Genomic DNA, 17603 nt, shown 5'->3' with positions numbered 1-17603 from the left:
CAGTACGAGTAAAAGTTACTCACACCAGCATTTTCTAGTTTAATCAAAGCTCCATGAAAGTTTCCAAGCTTGAATACAAGTCTTAACATATCGCAAACAGATCAAGAAAATTCTTTTATTTTCTGTATTAAAGTATAAAGAAGATCACGAAAATTCTTTCGTCTTTCAATACGAGAATCGTATTCTAACAATATGAAGTAAATGAGAAAAAGTTTGTCACTTTTCTATTGAATTCTCGTACAAAATTTGAGTATTAAAAAGAAAAATAGGAAGTCTTATCAATCCGATATCCGACATTTAACGTGACTAGCGATAAGACGAGCGCGATATATTAGCGTCTATGAGATGGAAACTCTTTAATCTTTTTCCAATCATTCTTGTTTGGATATGCGCACACATTACGACTGTTAATCATTTAGCAAATCAGTCATTTATCGGCTTGGCATATATCATATCACATTATATCATGTTACACCCAGACTCGATGGGAACGATTAGAAGGACTAATGTGTTTCCGTCTGATAAATGTTAAGGCTTTGTCGCAGCCCGAGGTACTTGTGTCCCGCGAACGCGCTCGTTTATTACCGCGTTTACCGCGCCACGACCCTTAATCGCGCGCCTTCGCGGGGTCAATCGGAAATAAAGCGCGCCTCCGATAAAGGTTAAAGGTCGCCATCGCACACGTGTGCACGTCGCCGTCGTCGTCGGCGAGTCTCGCTCGCGGAAACGTCGACGTGGTGGTGGCGTTCCCAACGGGTCGCGGCGTTCGGAGAAGGTCCACGTAAGCGCGGCATTCCGCTCCGCTCAACTTGGCATAGCTCGACTTGGCTTGGCTTGTCTCAACACGGCACGGCACGATCGTAATCCAGAATTCGTGTGCGCGCGCGGAGAGGAGGAGCGCCGCGCAGCAGGCCGGGAAGGCAGAAAATTATCCCTCGAAACCTCTCGATCGTTCTTTCTCCTCGTTCCACCTCTTCTTCCTCGCACCGATGTCCTCTCTCTCTCTCTCTCTCCCTCCTTCCCCCCCGCCGCTTCATCCTCGTCCTCCTTCTCTCCTCCAACTCCTCTTTCATTTCTATCTGTCCCGCGCGCGCTTCCTCCCTCTCCCTTTCGTCCGCTCTCTTTCTCTCTCCTTCTACCACCGCTTTTCCCCTCGGCCCTCTCGCCTCTCGCGCGCTCACTCTTTCTCGACAGTCCGGGTTCCATCGTTTTCGCGTGTGTACGTGGGCAAGGCGCTCGATATTTCAGGCCGTCGCCCACGAGAAACGCAGTTCCTGGGGGCGTGTTCCGCACTGCCATGGACGACGGCGACGGCGGCGGTGGCGGCGGTGGCGGCGGCGGCGGCGGCGGCGGCGGCGGCGGCTGCACGGCGGCGGCGTTACCTCGGTTCGTTTACACCAAACGCAAGAGAAGAAACCGAGAGCTCCGGCATAATTTCCGCCGGAGACGCCGGTGAGAACGCGGTTCTTCCGAGTTCTGCGCCAGATCCACGATCGCAATCGTTTTCTGCGGCCACGTTCACGCGCGAGTAAAATCGAGGAGGATTACGGCTCGCGCGCGCGAACCGGGCTCAAGAATGGCGTAAAACTCGCCAAGATACGCGGTATCTCGCTACTGTCATTTGCCGAAACGCGGACTCCCTCTCCCGTCCTCCCACTCGGCCGCCAATCTCGACATTTCGAGACGGCGGAACGTAACAACCGTGTAGAGCGTGTAACCGCGCTGAGTGTTCGAGTTACTGCCGCGGATTGAGAAACTTGGAACTCAATTCGCCCCGTCATTATGGAGTACTTTGTCCACCTAGCAAGCGACGCGTGCGAGAGCAGGGGATTAACGCTGGATGTTGCAGAGAATGCGGCGCGTTGCGCCCGTGGCACGTGGTAAATGCACCGCGCCTGGCGTGTCACCAATTAACCCTTTATGGCCCAAATTTCTGTACACGTTGTCGCACCCGTGGCCGACACGAGAGAACATATAGAGAGAGAGACAGGGAGAGAGAGTTTTGCGCGTCTAAAACGGTCGTTAAATTTTCTTCGTTGCGACGACGGCCACGCGTCCCTCCGAGTTTCGGACGGATACCATCATCGTCCGTCGAGGCGCGTCGTCACGGCGATTCGCGAAAGTAATCGTCGGAGGTGATGTAAATAATCGTCGTTCCGCGAGCCCGTAAAGTGGAAACTGCGACGGAGTAGGTAAGCGGACGCGCTGCAGATGACGTAACGCGCAATGTGTCATAGGACTTTATAAACACGGTTGTTAAATGCACGGGATAATCGGCGCGACCCGTTTATGGACTCTTGCCGCGCGATAAAAATGAATTCTCGATCGACGGCGAAACTGAGTGCGGCGGCCGCGTGCGCTCGCGAATTTTACTTTTCGTTTCGTTGCAAGGTTAACGCTTTTTCCCGTTAAAAACAGATGTCTACGTCCTTTATTACAAAATAAATGCTTTTGCTGAAAAGTCTTGTTATTAGTATTTAACACATCTGTGAACTGACACGTCGATAACTGTAACAAGGGACGTAGACCACGTTTTGTCTGTTTTAAAAAAAGTCACTTAGCTCACCTGCGAATTAACGCATTGACATCAGGTGAGTTATAATGTCCCTATATTTATGCGTTTCAATAAGTGACACGTGCTCCGACAATTTTTCACGACACTGGTTGGAAGCTAATGTTATTCCGCTTTGAAAGAAAGAGAGGGAGGAGAAAAAGAGACGATATTCGTTTTAATCGGCTCAACTTGCTACCATCATCTGCCTTTTTCTCAATTACGGAGTAAAACGAGATATTTAATTACGACGAGAGGAAGACACGGGTACATTTCATTTGAAACCGTGTCCCCTCACTGCGCGCAAATTGCGCCAACGTTAAGTTAATTTTTTTCAGAATCCCGTTACAGAGAAGCGCGTTATTAGAAGAGAGCACGCACGATAACCAATGTGTTTGCTTAATAGTCTTCCTCCGTTCGTCAAATACGGATTTCCCTTTCTTATATTACGATAATTAATTAAAGATACCGATGCAGTCGCACGATCAACTTAGCAAGCGAGCATCCCGTTATCCACTTAGTGCTAGAAAATTCGACTTTTACGGCGAGTCCCGCATATTTTACCTCCGGTAACTCGACAATTAAATGTCCTCGTGACGCTTTTCTCGAGACAGGAAGTCAATGACGGACTCGAAATTGGTGAGAAAATTCGCAACTGAATCCTAGTAGAAATTGGGCCTCGTGGATGTTTAACTACAAGATAATAAATTGTGTCTAACAACATTATTAGTCCGTAAAATAGCGTTCACTTTTTCTGGTGAGTAGATAAATAAGTTAACTGATGGTTAAACAATATGATAGTTAGGAGGGAAAAATTATAACTAATTTTCAGTCAATAAGGCAACGCTTGCTTTTGCTTTTTTAAGATTTTTATGAAAATAACCTCAGTTTTTATTTGCTACCGAATTTAAGACTCCTGATCAGTCATCGCGGCCATGTTTGATTGATACCGTCAGAAGCGAGGATATATATCATTAAAATGACACTTGTAATCTGTTCTACACACTTGTGAAATGCTCCGGATGTTCCTCTTTTGTCGAAATAACTATTATATAACCGCAAAATAAATGTGACAAATCGCCTCATTTTGACAGAAAATCGGCTATGTGACTCAATGTTGAATATGACCGAATAACTACTTATATATATTAAATAAGCACAATATCCGGAGCATTTCTACACTTCCACAATTGTGTCATATATAATATGCACGCACTACATTCAGTAATAACGTTGTTAGAAAGAAAAAAGCGCTAATTTCATAAAATTTTTAACACTAGATTTCTGTGAAACGAGACTTTAGAAATTATATCAAATTTTTTTTTATAAAATGATTTCAAAATTTAACTCCTACAACATTAGACAGTTCTTCAGAACACACACAACTTTTCATAATAACTAAATTATATATTTTAAAATAGCGCCATATGTACTCTATCATATTTGGTATATAACGGTTAGACAATAACTAAATCACAAAACCAAATTTGCATTGTGAGTAATCAGCCAGTAAAAAGCAAATAACGAGCTGGAAAATTTAATAAAAACTGTACCAGCTAGCCACTAAATAGCTTTGGACTCAGACCGGCTACATTCCTACTTGAGAAGAGGACGACGAAACTGCCACGCGGCTGGATCCGCGTGTTTCAAGTCTTGCGACGTGTTACCAGAGTCCCCGTGAGTCATCATTGGATCCGCTGCCGCTCTCTTCTCCGCACAGTAGCATTCCAGTATTCCCAAAAACGCGAGAGACACTGATGATGCATTCCGTCCGCGTGATCGGCCGGCGATACGCACGAAGCGCGAATTTCAAAAACTATTCACTAACTAGAGAGAGAGAGAGAGAGAGAGAGAGAGAGAGAGTGGGGGAAAAAGCGGCGAAGAGTCGAGAGCGAGCGCGCCGACCGAACAAAGAGCAAGAACAATAAAATTTGCATAGATGCCGAATAAATAACGACGCGGAGTGCGAGCTGTAAATCAAATGCGTCCAACGGCCGCGGCGGAACGCGTATCGCGCTATATCGTCTATTATCGGGACTCATCTATTCTCGCCCGCGCTGACACGGTCTTGTAACAGCAAGAATTTTATCGTTCGCTCCAGATTAATGGCATGTCACGCCATTGTTATGCGATATCGTCTCGAGCGATTGCCGAAAGAACGAAACGTGCGCACGCGAGAGGGAGAGAGAAAGAGAACGATGCCAAAGTAATCGGCATCGAGATAAGCGAGCACACACGGGCTCCCAGTCTCGATTTGTACCTCTCGCGTCGATATTTACATAATGCTGATATCAACGGTATAGAAAGATTGCGGAGTGACATTTGTCTCGGTTACCTTTAATTTCCGCTCAGGCAGGTTCAGCCTCGCGACACACGCGAGAGAGAACTGGCACGAGCGTTTGTGGAAGGAACCTTGCCCATTTTGGGCCACTCGCAGCAGCTAGTAATGAATCGCACGCTGATTGATAAGGAAATGATAAACCCTACAAATTGTACTTCTGCTTGTGCAATAGTACTTTAAATTGATATTTCATAATAGTTTGTGTTTACTTATTATCTCATCATGACCGTGTCAGTAGTATTGGGAAAATTAATCTGATTAAAATGTTAATAGACTAAAGTAATCGGCAAGTCAATAATCAAAATTAATCAATCGTCATATATAAAATCACGAATAACTTAATCGATTGGTAAAATTAATTATCAAACTTCCATTTGATTGATCATGCTCTAATTATTAATTAACTTCATTAGTCGATTGAATTGCTCATAATTACATAATGATGATTGATTTGATTATTGTTGATGTACCGATTATTTTAGTCAAATAAAATTTTAATTCCCAACACTGATCACGTGGAGGTGCCTTAAATGCCGAGAAATCGAGTAAAAAATACTATTCAGTACATTTTCCTAATGTATAATTCTGAACAATGTCGACCTAGAAAATAATGTTTATGAAACATTTTGATCTTTGAACAAGAACTTTTCAGTTAAATTCCGTCACTAACCGTAAGAAGTTCAGAATCTATATAAAAATGGATAACGTTCTTTTGGTATAAGAACTGAAAATGACAACAGAATGTAAATGCAAGACGATAGAATGGAGGTAAGAAAATCAAACGCGCGGAGTACATTTATTGTTTGAAGGAAACCTTACCATCGATCGAACATTGACAAAATTGCTGACGGCTACAAAACTTACTCCTCTTTTTATAGTCATGTAATGTTACCGCGATAAGATGAATCGGGAACATGTACTAAAGACTTTAATTTTTAAAGAATACTTGTTACAATCTGTGCTTGCGAAAATTTGTTAAACAAAATATGTTTTAAAAATAATAAAAATAATTTCCACTTATCTTATACATAGAGAGAAATAATTGATTGAATTAACATAACAATAAGATAACTAGGCGCGTCTTAGTTAAAGGAAATAGAATTTCTGACTCTTATCAAACAAATTCAATATTCTGAAGAACCAGAAATTCTATTTCTTCCAATCTAAATGCATTTAGCTGTATCATTGTTAATTTAATCAATATTTTTTCCGTGCGAAGATAAAACACTCAATTATTGACATCCCTTTTAATGAGCGACAATTTAGAAAAAAGTTGATAAAATATTTATTCTAAAAAACTTGATTTTTCTTGCGACCAATAACAGATAAGCTTCTTGCCCACGCTCTATAATTCCAAAAGAGACCTTCACAACTAAAACTGTGAACATACGCCGCTGATCGCAAGAAAAACCAAGTTTTTCTAGAGTGTCGATGACTAACGAGGATGCCAATAATTGGCTGTTTTACCCTAGTTTCTCAAAATGAGAAATGCCGTGTCGTTTCACATGCTTCTGTAGCAATGCTAACGACGGAACGACTCGGAGTACGCGTTGAAAGACAGAGAACAAGGAAGAAAGAGATCGAAGAACGAAGCAAAAATGTACAAGATCATCGCCCACGTGAGAGAATTGGCGTCTCTGTTCACGTGGTGCGGAGTAACGGTCGCACGTAGCTGAACGCGCTCACGGCGAATACGGCGGCCTACATATCGCGCCGCGGTGCGAGTTTTGTAATACGCGCGATTTGACGCGACGCGACGCACAGAGGCAAGAACGTCGCGAGTGCGCGCGAGCGGAGTGCGTGGGTGGCTTCGATCATCGTCGAGGTGCCGTACGCGCGCCTCGTGAAAACGTGATGGCGTTGACTCACTGCGACCGCGACGACGAGTTCCCATAGGCCATATCGCGTCGCGCAAGGTGCAGCACATGCAATCAACGGGCACGTTGCAAGTACGTGTAGGCCAGAAAGAGAGACAGACAGAGAGAGAGAGAGAGAGGGAGAGAGACGGAATTGTCCGTTGACGTCATCGTCCGCGATTTATTCGACCCGCGACCAGAAGTTCGACGCGCCCGTCGTCACGCTGCGAAGCGGCTCGGTAAAAGGTTGCTCCCGATCGAGTCGCACGCGGTGACACACTCCACGTCGTCGCTTTCGCGGAGAAACGCGGATCCGGGGAACGTGGCGGCGATAACGGTGGCAGGCACACGCGAATCCTCCTCACATCGATAGAACACGGAATAGGGTTAACATACTGTAACTAGATTGTCAGGATTTCTCAACAATATATATGTATTATCAGTTCATTACTCGTTATATAAATTGTCAAGGCTCCAAAACAACACAATCAATTATAGGTGAAAACAGCCAATAACAGCCAACGCAAGATGTAATTGTAAAATTCAATCTATAAATAAAATATGAAATAAGGTATCAAACAAACTTCTCTTGATTATATCCGTAAAAATTACTTATAAGACTCAGAAGGTCTTCGTTTGAGGTTAAAGAGCTACGTTTGACCATCTTTCTTATTTCATTTATAGACTGTGTGAGTTTCGCAATTTATGTCTCGCATCGACTCTTATTGGCTTTTTTCGTTTACAATTAATTACTACTCGTTGACTAATTTATTAATTCAAGAAGCGGGAACAGCATGTCAAACCGGTTGTCAACTGTGATAGCTTTACGTTAATGACCGGAAATGAATGTCTACCGTTATAAAATACTATATTCAAAAAAACAATCTTATTAGAGCGAAATCCTCTAAATCTTAAAAGATTTTACTCTTATATATGTACTCTTATATATGAACTATAAATTCAGGTAAAACCAAAGAAGGAAAATATTCTACGCACAGTATTCTTAAACAGGAAAGTGTTCTTAAAGTTGAAGGAATTTTTCGTCTTACCGCGTCTTTTCGCGCATGTGCAGCGTAACACTTGCCCGAGTCGAAATTTAGATTATACGTTAACCCTTTAAAACTACACATTTTATTCCTCAGTCAAATTTCTTAAAATTTGACATATGCGAAATTTATAGGAAACATATAAGAGATGGGGTCGCTGATTATGAACTTGAGGCCAAAAATTCAAAATGACGAGTCCGATATTGCGACTATAAATTTTCAAAATTAGCAATCTCGCTTTTGGCATTATCCGAAAATAATAACGACATTTTCTCGTTATGAAAAAGAGATATTTGCGTTTTTTACAAGAAACTTACAATATACGCATTAATATTTCAATAATTTATTATAAAAAATAAGACACAATAAATTTTGAAAAAATATGTAAAACACTGTTAGTTGTTCTGAATAAATTATTAATATTTCGATATGTCGATTCCTTATAGTTAAAATAATATTTGTCTGAAAAATGCCATTTCTTTTACTTTTATTTACTTATAGTAATTTAACAATTAAACATTCAAATTATTTTTGACGTATTTTTAGTTCCTTATGTTTATGAAAGAGAGAGAAAATTAAAAAGAATGTATAGCACTAATATGATCGAATATGTCTGCCGATAAGTTAGTTAAAATGATTAAAAGTGAGGAAAAAAGACGCTATCGTCCTATTATGGCTCAAAAGGTTAAGCCTGCAAATACCGTCGAACTTGTAGGCCAGTGGAATAACTAATATTTGACAAAAAATGCTAGCGATCGAAGGTTATCACATATTTTATACGTTTGTGTTCTTCAATGATTTTCGATCTCTGACCGGCTACTTTCTTCCTTCCAAACACGTTCGGTTGTTGCCTGACTTCAAAGATCGTGCAGGCAGTCATCTCAATAGCCCTGACATTATTCTTATGATTTGTGCTTATACAATGTATCCTTATAGTGTTTATGGAACATTGTAATGATAGCATTTTCGAAACTTATAGCAGATTATAAATTTCGACTTGGGTGGCTTCAGTCTATTATATACAGCAGAGCGCAACGACACATACTGCTTATCACGTCTTTCGTATCGTGCTTAAGGGAACATTCTGCTTCAAGCGATCATATTCCCTTTTATTTAAGACAGAAAATTAGAATAAGAATAATTAGAATCTAGATTTCAGATTAATAGCTCACTTCATGAGAAGAGGAATAATACTCTTTCGATAAGAATTTTAGTTAGAATATAGGATTACACAGTAAATGTCATCTTGTAACTAAAGTTCTTCTTTTGGTGTGTAATAATCTAATTGCATTGCATGTTGAGGCTATTTTACCAATTAGTGTGCAAAGAATAACAAAAATCGATAAACTTAATAAGACTTACGCGTGACTGCGAAATTCCCGGAGATATCATCGTGGAGTTTTCAAGCGAGGAGATATAATTAAAGCCCCAGCGCGATGACGCTTTTGGCACGGCGCGATATTCGCCAACGGCACATTCGGCAAACGAATAACGAAAGGAATTTCGGGGTTTAATATCAACGCGTTATTTTGCGAAATAGCTGAATTGCATCGGGTATCGCGTATCGACGCGTTTCTATCCGAGATGTAGAAATACGCGCAGCGGCGGCGGCGGCGGCGGTCTAGAGAGATATTTGCGAAACATATTCCATCGGCCACGTAGTTTTTGCGGGTGGATTTTTCGCTGGAAACTTCGTGCTGTGTGTTTCAGGCATACATACCACCCCACTCGCGTCGACACCACCGCCGCCGTCGCGCGTGTGAAATATACAACTTTACTTTCCGCGAGAAAATTTTAATTTTTTATATCGATGCAACGTGCAACGACGCAGGAACAAGCCGGGGATCATTGTGAGAGTGCAAACGCGAAATGTTTGTCCGAAAACGCGTTCGTAAGCTCGTTGTTGTTGTTTTTCACGGTCGCCTATCAACTTTGATGTCACGTCTCATAGGAACTGTCGCACACAAATTGCCGTAACCGTAAGCGTAAGATGTAAACTATTGCTGAAGAACCAATCAGAATATTGCTTTAGGTTTGTACTTCGGAGGAAGATAGAACTGACGGTAAATTTGATTTTAAGTAAAAGTAACGAGAGTTCTCTAGTTAAGATCCTAGTTACTTTGTTTGAATCCTGAGATTCAAACATGGCTACTTCTACCTTTTCTTCTACAGACAGAACATTTTTGTTCAACGACATAGTATTTTTATTATAATTTACAACACTTATATTACGCAACTGAGATGTATACTCTTACTGAAGCTAAAATTTATGGCAACAAAATAATAAAAATATGGCAACAAAACACGAATAGTTTAGTCCGATTTTGCGTAACGTGATGATATACAAATTTATATACGAGGAAATATCGGGAAAGTAAAAAAATGTTCTATATTGATGTATCTATTTTCGACGCTACAGTTTGGATTACTCGTTATTTCTAATCCCAGTATGGGACAAAATTTTATCTCGAGTAGTAACTATTGTGTCGCATATACAGTACTACTATATAGAAAAAAGAATTAACTACGGCAGCAAGAATCTATGTGTGATAACTAAATCTCGTTGTAACATATGGATATCTGAAAATAGCCAGGTATACATTTCGTTATGAAACCGATGTATGTAGTAACAAATATTTTGACTACAGCAGCAAATCTTTAGTTACAGCAACAAGTATATGTTCAATAAGTCATGATTAGCTGATTAGTAATCTTCTTTTCCCGTATGTGTATGCGTGTCTATAAGAATCGCAGAAAGATGGAATATCCGTAGACAATGATGGGTAATAACCGTGTTGATCGTGTTGCATTGCTCATCATTAATGTATTATTACATTGTCATTTGCAAAAAAAACTATTGCACAAATATGTTTGTTTAATTGACTTTTGGTTAAAGGAAACAGAATTTCTGGTTCTTATGAGTCAAATTCGGTTTTAAAACTCGTAGGAATAGTTTACTTGAAACTATGTTACTTGAAACTCTCCTCAAGTGAAGTTCTCAGATTTGAGTTCAGAATTAGATGGAAGTTTTTCATTTAAATCGCGATTGCAGATATAGCGTCCTACAGTTCAACTGAAAAATTTGCATCTAATTCTGAACGAAAATCTGAGTATTTCACATGAGACAAGCTTCAAATAACAACTATTAATACAGCTCTAGAACTAGAAACTAGAAAATTCGGTTTCCTTCAACTAAAACGCATTTGGTTCGATTTATTATCAGGTCAATTAAATCAAACTTTTTTCGCTATCATTGAAGCAATACATAACATATATGAAAAATTTAATGTAATATAAGATTCTTTTCATATGTGTTTCAAAGTCATCGAAAAAGTTTCAAATTTCTTTGAAAAAAATTACTTTTTCCTGCTTTGGGAAGAAATTACTTCTGCATGGAATTTTATTCTTCGCTTTTTAAATTTCCCATACTTTCTTCAAATCTTTTCTACACTTATCTTAAACGAGAATACTGTGGTAATTTGTTAATTAATGAATAATTTGTAAAACTAAATTTTGGAGAGGGTAGGACAATTTAATAAAATTTAATTATATTTAACTAATCTTTTAATTAACAACACCGTTATTGTATACTTTAATTATTATAAGAACCTTTTATAATATGTACGGCGATTAGTATGAAAGATTAGAGTTCGTGATTGTTGTCGATTGTTGTTCCTCGATAAGTCAGCTGCTAGCCTGTTCGTTCTCCTTCGGTTTATTCTTTTATAATCGCGTGATAACCTTTTCGTAAGTAACGTTTATCGCTGAACAATGTGTTGAACATACATTTGAATATCCGAAATCATAAAATCTTCTCATAATATCTATCTTTGAAAAAAGTCTTCTGTATTTAAGCAGAACACACTAAAAAAATTGAACCAAGATATTTGATACATATAATTTGGGTTGGCAGGTTTTTTACTTGTGTTAAACAGAATGATCAGTAAGTTATAAAAAGTTAGAAAAATAATTAGTAAGAAAACAAAACACACGAGCGGCAATTAAATTATTTGGTTGCGATTACCAAACGTTTGATTGATCCCATTTTAATAAAATTTCGATTCAGTATACTAAATTTTCGTTACAACATCCCTTCTTTAGTGCAATTGTAAAACAATATCCTGATTGGTTCTTCAGCTTACATTCACGGTTTGTGCGCGAAAGCTCTAATGAGACCTCATTTTCACACGAAGCTACTTTGTGAAGGCTAACCGTGTGCAAAATCAACACGTACCACGGCGCGCCCATTTCTTCGAATCGCACGCTAATGGGACAATAGTGCACGCGGACATTTCACTTTGAAATGCTGCGAAACAATTTGCATTCGCGTTTTTCGTATTAATCGCGCGTAATGCCGAGCGATTTGTATCCAAATGATCAAACAGTAATACGCTAAAACGCTCGGCCCGCTCGACTCGCAACATTGAGTTATTTCCACGAGGCTGAACGGTCTCTCGTAGATGGTAATAACATTGATTGCATTTTTATAATAATGTTTGCGAGAACGCGTTCCGCCACGCATCGAGCGCGGCCACCGCGCTCTCGCGTACTCTCGCGCTCACCGAGCTATCGATAGGTGCGCGCGCGCGTGTCAGATGGAATTCGACTGCACCGTCGCGATGTGAATTTTACGTCACGCCGGACGCCACTCGCGTTTCATAGAAAATACTACAACGGTACTCCAATATACGCGTTATATCGGCCCGAAACCCCGTCATATCGATAACACGCGAGCCCCACCGGATATTGTTTGCCCGTGAATCCGAAAGATCTGAATTTTCGCAATACGATCGAGATGGGGCTAGTTTCGATTTAAGCGGCCGCGCAATAATTGATATCACCGAGGCCCGTTGAATTTTAAGCATTTCCGTTGTTCGACACGATCGTTGGGAGGAAAAAAAATAGACGGAAAAACCTGTCGCGACGAAAATTGCAGTCGTTAGAATTGATCAAATGCGATCGGGCCCGCTAACTGACCAGCGATCGTCGTCGGATTATTATCACCACTCGTCGGTTTTTTAGTTTCCCTTCGACGGCTTCGCATGGCGCTATGGTAATCTCGGAATGTCCGGCGAAATCGATCGTCAATCGATTTTCTGATTGACTTTCCGACGTTTGCGGGAATTTTATGTAAATTACGTGGCATATGAAGCGCGCGCGCGCGCGCGAGCTCATGCCAAGGACACTGTCAGTTTTCGTCGTTACTATCGAATTTTCTCTCGTCATGCGGATCGTTGGCGGAATAAAACGACGCTATATAGTAACTATAGTTCCGGTTCGATTGAATACACCGTCGGCTCGAAAGCCACTACCGATAACGTGTCCGCCAACCCACCACCCCGGCCTGCTCCACTGCCCCAACCCACCGTCGAAATCCGCCAAATTCCGGAATCCGGTCTGCCACGCGCAGGATAAAACACGGGGAAGAACGAGGATAATAAAAAGCCCGCTGTGCACCGCGCACGCGCGCGGCTATCTCTCTCCCTTGGCGGGCGAGCGGCCGCTCGCGACGAGAAAATCGGCACGAAGATCTCGATTTTTCCGAGTTTCACGGCGGCGCGCGTGAAATAATCAAACGTGGAATAAAGTAACGTAATTTCACGATACGGGCGCGCGGGCGCCGCGTAATCGCGCTTCGATTTATCATTCGCGTCGTTCGAAAACTCGTCATTTACACGGATCGCATTTATCTCGTGCCTTTTTTTCTTCTTTCTCTTTTTATTTTTTTCCCCCGTGACACTACGATATTTCACGGGTGACGCGGCAATAATCGCGCCCGACGCGTCATTTGCGTCGTCCCCAAAATGATCGATGATCGAACGAATCGCGTTTCATTTTGATCCTCTACACAGAGGGCAAGGACTGGTAGAATTCACGCGACAATGACATAGCTAAACATGTTATAGTTGAGGGAAATCAAATTTACGATGCTGAAGAACCAAATTTGGTTCATAAGAACCGGGGATTCTGTTTCCCTCAATCAAAACAGGCCTCGCATAGAGAAATGATCGATTTTCCAAAATAATTATCGGTTTTGATAATATTTTAAATATGCGATTCGAAACTCAAAGTTTATCCAACATTCATTCTGAACTTTATTGTGCATTACAACTGAACAAAACCAATATTGACTTTGCAATTAATTTCATTATTCACTAAAATACTCAAAGTATTTTAAAAATATTTTATTATCTCTATTAGTCTATTATTATTAAATATTATATTATTATTGTTTATTCTGTTAAATATAATAGTTGGTAATATAAAAACAGGGACTTTATTATGTATTACAATTGAACAAAACAAACCAATGACTTTCTAATTGATTTTATTATTCGCTAAAATACTCAGTGATATTTTCATAATGTCCGGTTAACTTTAACTACTGGATATTCCGTTGGAATTGACCAATCATATTTAACGTTGATCAGAATTAACCAACCATGATTGACACTTAACCGATAGTTAAAGCTAACCGTAAATTGTGAAAATGGCCCTCAAAGTGTATAAAAAATATTTTATTACCTCTATTATTTTCTATTATTATTAAATATTACATTATTTTCTATTATTATTAAATATTATATTACTTTTTATTCTACTAAATATAATAGTTGGTACAAAAACATGGATCTCTAGTTGATATCACAAAAGAATACTGACATTAACAACTGAAAAAGCTCCCGTAATACTGAATGTGTTTTGCGTTGAGTCACAGAATGTATTATTGCGTGCTCGCATGGAGGTCAAAGTGACGAAAGAATAAAACAATTGCCGTTTATAAGTAAGATTGTTGAATGTTACGAACGTCACTTCCAAACACAAAAATAAACCATGAAAGGAAGGTGCCGAGAACGCTAATATCATAAACAAAACGAGACGGAGAAATATTCGTTTGATTAAATGTCAGTTTGACCCGTCCACTTACGGGTTAAGTTGATGCAAAAGGTTTGTCAAATAAAATAGAAGACAGAATTATTCAATTTTGAAGGATTAATAATTCTTACGAATAAAATAAACAATGTCAAAGCAACATTTGTCCTATAGATTTAATACAAGGTTTTTCTTCTTAATGTCCAAATCGATAATTCCACAGAAAAATGATAATTTTTTTGCACCAACCTAACACTTCGACGCAAAGTAACGGTTTCGCAATTAGTTTAATAGTTTGTGCTGTTAATTGCTCTTCACACATACCTGTCTTCTATCTGGAGGCCCATCGCGACATATCCAACAGCGCGGCAAGATCGATGACGGTGCCGGATCCCTGGTCGATCGACGCTTCGCGCTCAATCGATCTCACCTGCAACAAAAGGAAGACAAAGTCGAGGTAGAAAAAAGCCGACAGATCATAACGTGGTGCGGTTACAGCGGGCTTGATAGCGAGTGATAATACGCGCGTTCGGAAAAAGAGAGAGGAAGAGAGAGATTCACACGATCGTGCGAATAACACGACGCGCGTCTTATCGCGAGCGATCATCGTCTACGCAACGAGGCGAGCCACGTGGCCAATAAGAGTCGAATAGTCCGGCGAATCGCGTCGATTTCGATCGAACCGCAGCTCTCCTTATCGATCGTTTCGCTCGCTCATAAAATCTCCGCTTCTTCCTTCGTCCCAACAAAATATAAGGAGCGAAGCGCGCGCTCGATTCGAAATCACCGGCCATGCAAACGGGAAACCTCGCCCTAGCCGAAGGGCGTTCTCGTGAGTGCAGCGCGCGCTGCACGGCACACTGCAGTTCGTAGCATAGACACGGCCGGCACAAAGCGGCCGTGCGCAAGCACACACACATACACACACACATACATAGCATAGTCCCTTTTTCCTCCGAATATCGGCGAGATCTAAGCGCGCGCGCGCCTCTCTGGAAACCGCTATCGATATCGTATCCCGCGCGGCTTGCTCGCTCCCCTCTGCCCGCCTCTCTTTTCCCCTCCCGACCCCGCGGAAACGCGCAAAATTCCAGAACGCCGTCCGATGCAGATGCACCGCCGCCAAGTACGGCGGCATCGCCGTAGGCGACTGTAACGCGGAACTCGTGATCGTCGCTGCGTGATCCACGAGAGCGTGCACGGGGAAATATAATAAATCTCTCTGTCTTTCTCTCCCGCTCGTTGATGCGCCGGGGATCGTCTATTATTATCGTTACTATTATTACCGATCGCAAGATTGCGAAGGAGATTTGTAGGGGGGAAGAGAGGGAAAACTCGCGTTCCTTCTCTCACTACTCTCTGGATTTGAAGAATCATCGAAGACACACGAAGGTCTCCTCTACTCGGATCCTTCGAGTCGTTCTCTGTCCTCCCTTTACACTTGCCTCATCTTTTCTTTGTTTCCAAGAATCTCAGCCAAGCCGTACGTTTACGGTTCGCTCGAGTGGAGGAGGAAGGGAACACGTTTGGATTAGACGCGCGACTCGCACGTTTTGATTATTTTTCTCCTGTTTGGAAACGACTGTCCATTCTATTCCATTCCATTATATTCCGCCTAAACCGCCGGATGAGCTTTCTCTGTCTCTCTCTCTCTCTCTCTTTCTCGCTCTCTCGCGTCCTTTCTCACCCCTAGTCGTCCCATAGCGTCCTGCATACCGCGCATACACAAACGCATACACGCGCGCGACATACGCGATCGGACAAGAGATAATCGCGGAGCGGGCTGTCGTGTCGCTCGCTCGCTCGCTCGCTCGCTCGTTCGCTTGCCGGCGCATCGCGCGGCTTTCGGGTGTGCTGGTTTGCCCGAAGGGGGTGACGTCGGGCGTCGCGAGGCAATGGCAGTGCTAGGAAGAAGAGCGGCGAGGGGGTGGCGAGAGAGAACGAGCGAGAGAGGGCAGAGGAGAGACGGCAGTCGGAAGAGAGAAGAGACCCGAGAGTCGCGCAAAGCGAAGAGGAGTCGGCCGGCGAGAGGGTAGCGGGCGCAAGCGACGGGGTAGTGAGAGCGGGTGGACGGGAGAGGATTGGAGGCGGCTGGGTAATGGGGGAGCCAGTACGTGGGGTAGCTCGGTGGTACGGCAACGAGCGGTTTCGCGGACCGGTGGGTGGACAGACGGGGTACAGGGGTGAAGGGGTGGTGGTGGTGTAGCGCGGCGTTAGAGGTAGCGAGAGCGCGGGACGAAGGGACGAGGGGCATGAGGTGGGGTTGGTTAGGCGGACACCACAGAGGGCGACGTAGCGGGCGGAAAGGTGAGGGCATAGGGGCGGTGAGAGGGGGCAGAAGGGTGGCAGAGAGGCAGCGGTAGAGCGGAGGAAGCAATGCGACGACGACGACGACGACGACGACTACGCTACGACTACGACGACGAGGCGCTGGTTGAGTTTGTGAGCACGCGCTACCACTCTTCGGGTTCTATCTGCCCACATCCCTCGTTCTGCGTATCGCCATCTCTCTCTTTCTTTCCCTCTTACCCTCTATCTCTCTTACTCTCTCCGTTGCACTCGTTATCTCGATTCGCTCGCTCGCACGCTTCTTTCTCCGTCGCTCTACCCCACAGCCGCTTCTTCCTTCGTCGCTCGCTTCGTTCCTGACACTCGGGGAGCGGGTCCTCTCCACTCGCCGCCCCCTCTCCCACCCCTCGCGCCCTTCTGCACCCCGCGCGCCTCGTCCTCTCGCGCGACAGCCGCATCGGTTCGCGTCCCTCTGGCTGTTTCCCTTCGCCTCACCATCCCCTGCTTGCCCCTTCTCTTTCGCTCTATCTATCTACCTCTCCCTACCGCACACGCGCGCATCGCATATCAATCCGTCTCCGTCCCGCGTGCTCCGTATCTCCATCTCTCTCTCTCTCTCTCTCTCTCTCTCTCTCTCTCTCTCTCTT

The 17603-nt window shown here is 42.8% G+C and overlaps 1 protein-coding gene across 20 annotated transcripts in view; it reads right to left on the bottom strand.

Moving 5' to 3' along the window:
* Positions 1-17603, bottom strand: part of LOC116851603 (bromodomain adjacent to zinc finger domain protein 2B-like) — a 401190-nt gene that overhangs the window by 263354 nt on the left and 120233 nt on the right. For all 20 annotated transcript variants that reach the window (XM_032831181.1, XM_032831197.1, XM_032831190.1 and 17 more), the window contains one exon: positions 14992-15097. The gene's annotated coding sequence lies outside the window, so the exon portion shown is untranslated. The remainder of the gene's footprint in view (positions 1-14991; positions 15098-17603) is intronic.

The sequence above is a fragment of the Odontomachus brunneus genome, unplaced genomic scaffold (genome assembly GCF_010583005.1).
Source record: "Odontomachus brunneus isolate Ranch 3 - 2012 unplaced genomic scaffold, Obru_v1 Obru_scaffold_180, whole genome shotgun sequence".
Lineage (NCBI taxonomy): Eukaryota > Metazoa > Arthropoda > Insecta > Hymenoptera > Formicidae > Odontomachus > Odontomachus brunneus.
This window is presented reverse-complemented; position numbering and strand designations above follow the sequence as displayed.